This window comes from Magnolia sinica, chromosome 11, assembly GCF_029962835.1.
Source record: "Magnolia sinica isolate HGM2019 chromosome 11, MsV1, whole genome shotgun sequence".
Taxonomy (NCBI): Eukaryota; Viridiplantae; Streptophyta; class Magnoliopsida; order Magnoliales; family Magnoliaceae; genus Magnolia; species Magnolia sinica.
In genome coordinates, this window is record NC_080583.1 from 65,135,046 (window position 1) to 65,147,462 (window position 12,417).

General features: G+C 40.9%; 1 non-coding gene across 1 annotated transcript; it reads left to right on the plus strand.

Annotated features, from left to right (window-relative positions):
• Positions 1 to 11,501: 11,501 nt before the first annotated feature.
• Positions 11,502 to 11,608, plus strand: LOC131219613 (small nucleolar RNA R71). Its single transcript, XR_009158263.1, has one exon. It is a non-coding gene; the product is annotated as a small nucleolar RNA R71 (small nucleolar RNA).
• The last annotated feature ends 809 nt before the right edge of the window (positions 11,609 to 12,417 follow it).

Below are 12,417 nucleotides of genomic sequence, written 5' to 3' on the forward strand. Positions count from 1 at the left end.
GTTGGCGGTGGTATTTGCTCTAGACAAATTCAGGTCGTATCTCATAGGATCAAAGGTTATAGTGTTCTCAGATCATGCAGCATTGAAATATCTTCTTTCTAAAAAGACGCTAAACCTCGATTGATTCGGTGGATTCTCTTGCTACAAGAATTCGATATTGAAATTCGGGATAAAAAGGGTTCCGAAAATGTGGTAGCCGACCATTTGTCTAGACTTGTCTTAGAGTCCACAGTGGATCCTTTGCCAATGAATGAGTCTTTCCCTAATGAACAACTTCTAACTATTTCTCAATTACCTTGGTACGCGGACATTGTAAACTATCTTGTTACAGGTCAACTTCCTTCTCATTGGACTAAACAAGATAAATCCAAATTTCTTGCTGAGGTTAAACTTGTCTTAGAGTCCACAGTGGATCCTTTGCCAATGAATGAGTCTTTCCCTGATGAACAACTTCTAACTATTTCTCAATTACCTTGGTATGCGGACATTGTAAACTATCTTGTTACAGGTCAACTTCCTTCTCATTGGACTAAACAAGATAAATCCAAATTTCTTGCTGAGGTTAAACATTTCTTTTGGGATGACCCATACTTATTCAAAATTTGTCCTGATCAGATTATTAGGAGATGTGTGCCTGAGAGTGAGTTTCATAGTATAATCTCCTTTTGTCATGATCATGCCTGTGGCGGTCATTTTGGTTCAAAGAAAACAGCTGCGAAAGTCTTACAAAGTGGATTTTATTGGCCTACACTGTTTCGAGACACCCATGCCTTTTGTTCAACATGTGATAAATGCCAACGTACGGGTAATATTTCCCACAGGAACATGATGCCACTTACCAATATTCTCATTGTTGAAATATTTGATGTTTGGGGTATTGACTTCATGGGCCCATTTCCCCCGTCATTTGGTTATGTGTATATCCTTGTGGCCGTCGACTATGTCTCTAAGTGGATTGAAGCAGTGCCATGTAAAACGAATGATCACAGAGTTGTGGTCCGTTTCTTAAAAGAAAATATCTTTTCTCGTTTTGGCACTCCTCAAGCAATTATAAGTGATGGGGGTACTCATTTTTGCAACAAACCGTTTGAATCTTTAATGAAGAAATATTCCATCACTCATAAAGTTGCAACGCCATATCATCCACAAACAAGTGGTCAAGTTGAGGTGTCAAATCGGGAGATTAAACAAATTTTAGAGAAAACGGTTCGCCCCGATCGTAAGGATTGGTCGCAACATTTGAATGATGCTCTTTGGGCATATCGTACGGCTTTCAAAACCCCGATTGGAATGTCTCCGTACAGGCTTGTCTTTGGGAAAGCCTGTCACTTACCTGTGGAATTAGAACATCATGCTTATTGGGCCATCAAAACTTTTAATTTTGATTTGCACAAGGTCGGATCACACCGTAAACTTCAACTCAATGAGTTAGAGGAAATTCGAAATGAGGCATATGAGAATGCAAAAATTTATAAAGAGCAGACAAAAATCTTCCATGACAAATCGATTCTTCGCAAGACATTTGAACCGAACCAGAAAGTATTATTGTACAATTCCAGCCTACGCCTTTCAAGGTACAGAATGTCGGTAATTTATAACTCTTGGATTCAGCCATCCGTTAGATTTCACAGTTAAGTTTGAATTGTTAACCCATAATTAGACCTTTTAAACATTGATTGAGTCATGATCTCACATATCACATCTCGGTTGCACATTAAAGTTTCGTTTCAACATTGAATGATTAACTTGGTAATCACTAAGCATGAAAGGAACCAGCCTGACATTTTTAGCTTCGGTCTATAACTAAGAATTGTGAGAAAGCATAAGTCATATAATCTTCACCATAGGTTTGCTCCCTATAGGTGTAGATTCGATTCCCTATGATTGTCATTTGAAAAAGTTAGGCGACAAGTTTTCGCCATAGGTTTGCTCCCTATAGGTGAGGATTTGATTCCCTTCCTTGGCGTTACTGTTCATAAAAAAATCAAAGGCTGATAGAATGAAAAGTTAATCTGTAAGGCAAGTGTTGGTTTCAGTTGTCATGCATTCTGTGTTAATTACTAATGATATCATGAAATTGACAATTGGATCTCTTAATGATAGTAAGCCGAGATTACACTATATACTCATGGAACTCAATGTTTAGAATATTCTAATTAATGGATTAATATTTTGAAATTGATTATGAAGTTTATCGTGAGCTTGATTCCAGAAAGAAAAAAATTTTGTACACCATTCATGAATCTTAGAATTCTCGCGCCTCGACGATCTGTTCACAAGTCACTCGGGTTCACAGGAATTGTCAAGTATTTCACCAATTCATCATCTGATCTTCAACAATACTGATGAGGGTCGAATATCACATATCAGACCCCAATTAGTACCTGATTTTACGTATATAATAATGTTTAATGGAGTATTTTAATTATATTTTTGTTGCAAGATGAATTCGGGAGCGTTGATGGAAAAAGAGTACTGGAAGCATGGATTTGACACTCCGAAGTTACCAGAGCAAGGGACGCACTCCAGAGAACTACGATTGAAGAATTCACAGGCCCGGGATCCGAGGAAATCCTGCCGTTCACATTAAAAAGGCCCGAAACAGGGCCAGAATGCAAGAGCACCTGGTGTTCGCAATCCGATTGACTCAAAACTCCATATATGGGATGGGGATCATAAATAAACCGTACAGATTACAGTTCAACCATTGAATATCTCGAGAAGTGGGCCATCGGGACGGATCAGCCCATTAATCTCTAATTTTAGGCCCGCCTACAATCCGGATATACTTCAAAGTTGACTTAGAAGGTTTAAATAAGATGAGCGATAGGATAGATGGATTGGATTTCTCGAAAGCATCACGGTGGACCCCATATGTATAGCGTGTGTACATAGTGCACATGTGCATGAGCACCGAGCAGACCTAAGTCGATCAGCTGCGCCGACTTTCTTTTTCAAACACGGCGATTCTGCGTTTTGCGCACGTAATGGACTGAAAGTCGGTTTTACGGACGGCCCCACCGGTAACACGATCGTCTGATCCAACCGTTCATCGTGTAGAAGGGTTCATGAGCTACAAAACCATGTTTACGATTTGTGCCCATACGTGCACACGTGTGAGCTACAGAGGTCACAAGCGGGCTGCCTTGTAATGTTCAAAAAGATCTCAGCATGATTCCTTCTCTGGGCCGCGTCAATGGACGTTCAAAACCATCCATCTTTGAACGAAATCTCATCCTCTATCCAATGTACGGGGTGGATTTTCCCGAAAATGCTTATGTGGGGCCCACCGAGCATCACAGCGGAAGAATTCCGCGTACCCTATTTTAGCGTGCCGGACGCTGTCCGACTTTTGCAGTGGTTGTGGCCCACCTCTACAGCTCGTATGATCAATCCAAGCCGTCCATCATGTAGACAACTTGGAAACGTCCTAAGGGACGATATTTATTTAGTATCGAGTAAGGAAAGACTCGTTCCAGTCTTACAGTTGCCCGACTTGAGAGAGTCCCATTTTTGGGTTTTTGGACTGTCGTATTTATCATATACACCCTATGCAAGAAAGAGGAAAGAAAGCTCGTTTTGAGAAGAACAGATCCAGAGAAGAAAGCAAGAGAGAGAGAGCTCGTTTTGGGGAGAGAAGAAAGCAAAAGAGAGAAGATAGGGGAATCGGTGGCTGGACGTGGAGCTGAGAAAAGAGATAGTGAGGAAGAAAGAAGGGAGAGATTGGAAGGATGTTTTTCTTTTATCATCTATATTTTTCTTTCTTTCCAGTTGATTCCATGAGTAGCTAAATTTCTTAGCTTGGGCTGAGATGAAGCCCCTAACTTGAATAACCATTGTTATGTGTTGATTTCGTTTTGATTTAATTGATGTGTTTTCTTCTCTAGTATGCTTAATTGGAAGTTCTGTACTTCTCCATTCTAAGAGCTCAACCAAAGTCTAGTTATGGACGTTGCTTGGATTACTATTCTAGGTGCTTGTGTCTGACCATGAACAGGTTCCTATAGAGGAAGAAACAGGAATCTACATCTCTTCATGCCTGACCATGTGATCCATATGCTTTAAGGAATTATACATTCTGTGTGCCCGACCAAGGACCTAGAGTGCGCTTTATTTATTTTGATATCAATCTGGATTAGGGTGAATCAACAGGTAAAACAAGGTTTATGATAATTAGGGGTGGATTCGAAAGTCCTAGTCTTCTCCTTGATTGAATTTTCCTCATTATTCTCGGTTATTTTTCCATTGATTTTTATTTAGTTTACTAAATTAATATCGTAAATATTTGTTGGATTAGTTAAGAAGAGTCTTTAATTTTGAATTGTGACGACCAGTCCTCGTGGGAACGATCTCGTAATACGTACCATATCTACATCTGATTCGTATACTTGCGAGTTTAAAATCATTTAAATCAGTATCAGACGAGAAATCCACCACGTCCATTGCGTTCTCCTCGAAAAACCGATCGGGACAGGCTTATTTGTCTCGAGTTTGATGCGGCCCATGGTACCAGATCTTCTAGTCGTCCGTCTTGTATTTGATCATGAGTTACATGTGTGTGCGCGCATGGGAACAGAAGAAGACATTGGACAGGGTCTTGGCCACCCTATGGAGAAAATAAATGGTTCAGATCGTCCGTTTGGGCGATGGATGTAGCCCACTGTGATTAGCTGGTGAGAGCACGTTCGTCACTGGACTTGCGAAATTCTCTGCTTGGACATTTTGCGCAAAAAACTGGTGGGGTCCACTGTGATGCTTGTCTTAGAAATTCACTCCCTCCATCAGCTCCTGTACGTATTGTTGGCCCATGGCCTCTAGTTTAAAGCAGATCTGACTTCAGGGTGGACCACACGCTTAACCGATGTATAGACAACATTCACCGTTGAAAATACAATTTGCTTCACGTATGCCATGCATTGCACATCTATTTACAGATTTGCCCTTTTCTTTTGTTATATCTTCTGCCGTCAGTATGCAAATGACACAAAATTTCACTAGGATTTGGTATTTTTCATGCTCTTTCAAACGCCTAAGTTTGATCCTTAATCGCTTATGGATTGCCAAAATGCTCTTTAATGGCTAGCACCCTCTGATCTCTCTGTTGGGCCACTTCCACGAGGATCTAATGCTGAAATTTGACGTGTACGATTAATTTATGGTCCTCAAGCCATGTATGAAGTTTCGAGCTGAGTGGATGGTGGAAACCCTGTGATCTTGCATTCTGACTAACTTTCAGGCCACTTGAGCTTCAGTTTTTCAATTTTCTCGGATCTCTGGCGTGTATATCCATCGATCTCGGTCCCCTGGAGTCCATTCTTTGCTTTGGTGACTTCGGAGCGTTAAATCCATGCTTTTAATACTCTTTTTCAATCAAAGCTCCTTATTACATCTTACAACAAAAACACGATTAAATTATAATATTAGGCATTATCGTGCACGTAAAATTGGGCAGTAATCGGGGTCTACTATGCAATATTCGACCCTCAACACAACCCCCAACCAGCATTTTGCTAGTCCCGAGCAAATTATGCGGAAAATAAGTTGAGAATTACAGGACAATTTCTATAAAATCGAATGATTTTTGAAAAACAATCCAGATCCTAGAATTCTATAATTCATGAATGTTGGGCATTACTATCTCCTGGACTCGAGCGCATGATAACTTCATAGTCGAGTTCAAAGTATTAATCCATTTATCAGAACAATTTTAAATATTGAGTTCCATGGGTGTATCGTGTAATCTCGGCTTATCATTAAGGTTCACTTCTTAATTTCATGATATTATCGGTAAATACTAAGATAATTCATAATAACTCAAACTTTCTTCACGGATCATCTTTTCATTAATCGACCTTTGATATATATATATATATATATATATATATATATATATTTCATTAAAATACCGCCAAGGGAAGGAATCAAATCTTCACTTATAGGGAGCAAACCTATGAAGAAGACCATTGCCCACCCCTTTCCGTCGGCTACTTTGGGAAATAAAATCTTCACCTATAGGGAGCAAACCTATGGTGAAGATTATTCACCCAATCCTTTCAATTTTCTCAGGCCGGTTCCTTTCATGCTTAGTGAGTACCAAGTAAATCCTTCAATATCGAACTGAAACCTTAATGTGCAAGCGAGATGTGACATGTGAGATCATAACTCAATCAAAGTGTACAACTTCTAATTCTGGATTAACAATTCAACTTAATTATGCAATCCAATAGATACTGAATCCAAGCGTCTTAAATTTCCAACATCATGTATCTTGAAATTCCAAGTGCCCTAGATGGGTGTCAAAATCCCTTCAAATTCACAAGAAAGTCCAGAAAAATTAAAAATTTTCACAATTTTCGCTCAAGACCAAGAAAATACTGATTAGGAAACCTAATCTCCCACCCCCAACCTAAAATCTATATTGTCCTCAATGTAAAAGAAATAGGCATGCAATGCACATGGGACAACGAAAATATAAGAGGAGTGATGGAAAGATAGTACCTGGACGAAATAATCAAGAGGCTGTCCCAAGATATCTACATAAGAGCAGGTCAGCACAAGAGAGAAACCAACAGCAGTAAAATAAAAATAACAAAATCTTACCTATACCACTTTCGCAGGTGCTCTCGATTGCATTTAGCGTATGCAATAAGCCTTTAAACCCCTAGGTTGCCCCTAGTGGACGAGTTGTAGTCTCGTGAGGGTTTGCAGTAATGTTACCTACAAACATTGAACTAACTAATGATAAAAATAAAATGAAATGAAGAGCTGGGTTGCCTCCCAGGAGCACTAGTTTACCGTCTTCAGCCAGACAAATAAAGCAACTACCATAGTCCTATGAAAGCGATAAATCTACCTATACCTCCATCAGACTAGGAGATCAATCCTAGTAAACAGAAGCAGTCAAGGGCATGGACATGTCCTCTGAATCAAATTTCTCGACAAATGGTTTCAATCGATGTCCATTGACTTTAAACTCCTTGCCATTGTCAGGATCTTTTATTTCAACGGCCTCATGAGGAAAAACAGTAACAACAATGTAAGGGCCGGTCCAACGAGATCGAAGCTTACCCGGAAAGAGATGTAATCGAGAATTGTACAAAAGGACCTTCTGACTAGGTGTGAATGATTTTCGCAAAATGTTTTGGTCATGAAATGCTTTCATCTTGTCCTTGTAAATTCTCGAATTATCGTACGCATCATTCCGGATTTCCTCAAGTTCATTCAATTGAAGTTTGCGTAGCGAGCCAGCGTTGTCCAGATTGAAATTAAGATTTTTGATCGCCCAGTACGCTTTATGTTCCAGCTCCACAGGCAAGTGACAAGCTTTCCCATAGACAAGTCTAAAGGGAGACATTCCAATAGGGGTTTTAAAGGCAGTGCGGTATGCCCATAAGGCATCGGTCAATCGGATTGACCAATCCTTACGATCAGGGTTAACCGTTTTCTCCAAAATATGTTTGATTTTCCTATTAGAAATCTCAGCTTGCCCACTTGTCTGTGGGTGGTACGGGGTGCTCACCTTATGAGAGATACCGTATTTCTTCATTAAGCTCTCAAATGGTTTATTACAAAAGTGTGAGCCCCCATCACTAATGATGGCTCGAGGCGTTCCGAATCGAGAAATGATGTTTTCTTTTAGGAATTTAATGACCGTGCGATGGTCATTAGTTCGACACGGAATCGCTTCGACCCATTTAGTGACATAATCCACGGCGAGCAAAATATACAGATTTTCAAACGATTGGGGGAATGGTCCCATGAAATCGATGCCCCAGCAATCAAATGCTTCAATGATAAGGATGGGATTCAAAGGCATCATATTTCGACGGGACAATGCTCTCAATTTCTGACAACGCTCACAAGCTTTGCAAAACTCATGAGTGTCCCTAAACATAGTGGGCCAGTAAAAGCCACACTGCAGAATCTTGGCCGTGGTCTTTTTAGCAGAAAAGTGACCACCACAGGCCTGTGAGTGACAGAAGGAGATGACGCTCTGATGCTCATCGTCTGGTACACATCTCCTTAGGATTTGGTCTGGGCAATATTTAAATAAATAAGGATCATCCCAGAAAAAGTTGCGCACCTCGGTGAAGAATTTCTTCTTATCTTGCGCAGTCCATTGTGTTGGTATGGCACCTGTAGCAAGATAATTAGCAATATCAGCAAACCAAGGTGAATTGGAGACTCTAAACAGTTGTTCATCAGGGAACATGTCGTTGATATGGGTCGTCTCAGGAGAATCAGAGGTATTAAGGCGAGAAAGGTGATCGGCCACTACGTTCTCTACTCCCTTTTTATCTTTAATTTCCAAATCAAATTCTTGGAGTAGAAGGATCCATCGTATCAAACGGGGCTTAGAATCATTCTTAGAAAGAAGATACTTAAGTGCTGCATGATCTGTGTAGATAATGATCTTGGATCCGATCAAGTAGGACCTAAATTTGTCCAAGGCGAACACTACAGTTAAGAGTTCCTTTTCCGTAGTCGAGTAGTTCACTTGGCGGAATTTAAAGTTCTACTTACGTAATGAATGACGTAGGGCCTCTTATCTTTTCTCGACCTAGGATCGCCCCAAGAGCATAATCGGACCGTCGCACATAAGCTCAAAAGGAAGGTTCCATTCGGTGCATGATAGGTGCGTGGTTAACGTGCCCTTAAGCTTGGTGAAAGCTTTTGGCATTGCTCGATCCACTCGTACGGAGCATCCTTTTGAAAAAGATTACATAAAGGACAAGAGAGGAGACTAAAGTCCTTTATGAATCGCGTAAAATCCTGCGTGTCCTAAGAAGGATCGCACATCTCTGATGTTCTTGGGTGGAGGTAGGTTAGAGATAAGATCGATTTTTGCCTTATCTACCTCGATTCCCTTGGACGAGATGATATGCCCAAGGACAATTCCCTTCTGAACCATGAAATGACACTTCTCCCAATTAAGTACCAAGTTCTTTTCTTCACATCTTTTCAGCACACATTTAAGACTTTCCAAGCACTTGCTGAAAGATGGACCGTAAACAGAGAAATCGTCCATGAAGACCTCTAGATATTGCCCCACCATATCAGAAAAGATACTAAGCATACATCGCTGAAAGGTGGCAGGGGCATTACATAGTCCAAATGGCATCCTTCGGTAGGCAAAGGTGCCGTAGGGACATGTAAATGTGGTCTTTTCCTGGTCTTCAGGGGCTATCTCTATCTGGTTGTAGCCCGAATACCCGTCAAGGAAACTGTAATAGGAATGACCAGCTAACCTTTTCAGGATCTGATCAATGAATGGTAAAGGAAAGTGGTCTTTCCTCGTGACGGTATTCAACTTCCTGTAGTCAATGCACATTCTCCAACTAGTAGTGACTCTAGTTGGCACGAGTTCATTATTAGCATTGGCTACGATGGTGATTCCGGACTTCTTAGGGACCACTTGAGTTGGGCTCACCCATTGACTATCAGATATAGGGTATATGATACCCACGTCCAATAGTTTAAGAACCTCGGCCTTAACCACTTCCTTCATGTTTGGATTTAGTCTACGTTGTGGTTGCCGAGCAGTTTTTGCATTATCCTCAAGATATATGCGGTGAGTACAAATCGAGGGATCGATTCCCTTGAGGTCCGCTATCGTCCATCCCAGGGGTCTTTTATGCTCAATGAGAGTAGATATAAGCATACTCTCCTGTTCTTTCTCCAGGTGGGCAGAGATCACCACCGGGTATGTCTCATCTTGACCTAAATAGGCATATTTCAAATCAGAGGGCAAAGGTTTTAGGTCAAGCTTCGGCGGCTTGAGGTTAGACGGTAGAGGCATTACATCGGTTTGTGGCAATTCTTCAAATTGTGGCCTCCACCGGTTAACTTCAAGTACCGGTGCAGTATCAAGCAAGGCACACGTCTCCCTAATCATGTCATCATCAAAATCATGGGAGTGGGCCAGGCACATCTCTAGATGGTCGGAGGATAAGGTTAGAGGTGTCGTATCTTCCACGAAAGAGTCAATCATGTTAATGTCGTGGAAATCGTCATCCTCCTCTAAGTTTCTGCCGTTATTGAAAAAGATGTTTGACTCCAATGTCATATTCCCAAAAGACATAGTCATGACACCATTCCTGCAATTGATAATTGCATTTGAAGTGGCAAGGAATGGGCGGCCAAGAATGACGGGGATCTGAGTGCTTATGTTATTGATGGGTTCGGTGTCCAGGATGATAAAATCTACAGGGTAGTAAAATCTATCAACTTGGACCAACACATCCTCGATTATCCCTCTTGGTACACGAACAGAGCGATCAGCAAGTTGTAGTGTAGTTAGGGTGGGTTTTAATTCACCCAAACCTAACTGTTTGTATACCGAGTAGGGAATCAGATTGACGCTCGCTCCTAAGTCAAGAAGTGCGTGATCAATTCGATGGTTCCCGATTACACATGATATGGTTGGGCTACCAGGATCTTTGAATTTCTGTGGCACGTCTTGCTTTAGGATGACACTCACTTTCTCAGTCAAGAAAATTTTCTTTTGAATACTTTGCCGTCTTTTGGTCGTGCATAAGTCTTTCAGAAATTTGGCATATGAAGGTATCTGTTTCACGACATCAAGTAGAGTAATGTTGACTTTTACTTGTTTCAACACCTCTAGAATATCCTAAGAGTTAGAGAGAGGTTTTGGTGAAACCAACCGTTGGGGGAACGGAGCAACTGGCTTCTCTAGAAGTTCCGGTTCTAATTTTTGTGGGGCATTAATAGCTCCATCATTGTTGTCCTCTTCTGGTTCTTGAGGCTTTTCGGGCCTAACCGGAAGAGTTTTATCAATGATCTTTCCACTCCTAAGAGTGGTGATGGATTTAGCGTGCCCCATCTGATTTGAAGAGCTGGGATCATTAATCTCGTACTGCGGTTTAGGATTGGGGAGAGGTTGTGCAGGAAGCATCCCCTTTTCTATAACCGTCATACGAGAATCTATCTTTTGCATAAAATCTGTAATTCCCCGCATTGCCTGAGCTAGCTCTTGTATGAAATTTTGAACCGGTTCCTCTTGAGGTTTCACTTGATTTGGATTTTGATTGAAGAAACCTTGAGTAGTACGTATTGGAGTTAGGTCCAGTAAAAGGTCTTTAATAGTTGTTTACAACATTGGCTTGTTCATTCAACACTGCTCGAAAGGCGGGTATTGTAGGACAATTTTCAGTTGTATGAATGTTGCAATCACAGATGCCGCAAACAATTTCATTAACCTTATCCTTCTTTCCTTCCATGGCCTCAACTTTCCTTATGAGCGTAGTCACTTTACACTTGAGATCATCCTCTTCTTTCAAGAGATATAATCCACCTTTCTCCTTTAATTGAGTCGGCCTAGACGTGGTGTTCGACTTTGGGTAATAGTCCCATGATTGTGTTTTTTCAGCAAGACTATCGAGGTAATCCCATACCTCGTCAACATCTTTATTAATGAACTCTCCATTACACATTGTCTCGATCATTTAACACATGGAATGTTTCAAATCCGCCACGTTTCAAATCCGTGTTGTGGGCATGAACTGACCAAATCTTTGAACCTTTCCCAACATTGGAAGAATGTTTCATCTTCCTTTTGGGCAAAGTTCATGATTGCTTTTCTGAGGGTAATCGTTTTATGATGTGGGAAGAATTTTTTTATGAATTCCCTCTGCATGTCGTTCCATGTGCCAATGGATCTAGGACGCAGTGAATGTAACCACGTCTTAGCTTTCTCTTTTAAAGAAAAATGAAAGAGTTTCAGCCTGATTGTATCCTCAGATACATTAGGAAAACATAATATAGCTATAATCTCATCGAACTCTTTCACATGTAAATATGGACTTTCTGATTCAAGTCCATGGAATTTGGGAAGGAGTTGGATAACTCCTGACTTGATATCCATTTGTCCCGTGTTTTCAGAGAAAATCATGCACGAGGCCGTACTCACTCCCGCCGGTTGTAGATAATCTCATAAAGTACGAGGCAGGGGTGCCTGATGCACCTCATTCTCATCTTGGGTACCCTCCACCCTGGGTGGAAGTAGAGGAGGTTGGTCTTCAGCCATAACTTCAGTTAACTCAGGAGATTTCGAGTGGTGTCTAGTCCTGCGATGGATAGTCAACCCCTCAACCAATCCTCCTTCGGTCAAGAGACGTCGAGTGTTGTCACGGGCCCACTTGGGCATGAAACACTCACAGCCCTCAATTAAATTCAAAACCTAATCCTAAGAAAGGAAAAGAAAATCTAGAAAGAAGGAGAGAGAGAGAGTTGGAAAGAAATTACCAAATTGAAGCCCCTAAGTTAAGGACCTGCAAAAGAAAACAAGCAAGTCAGTTCTAAAGAGAATGTCTAGAATTAGAAAATCCTTAAAAGGGAAGATAGAAGTAAACTAGTTTCTAAAAGAAGAAAGTCTTGAACTAAAAAGTAAATTAAAAA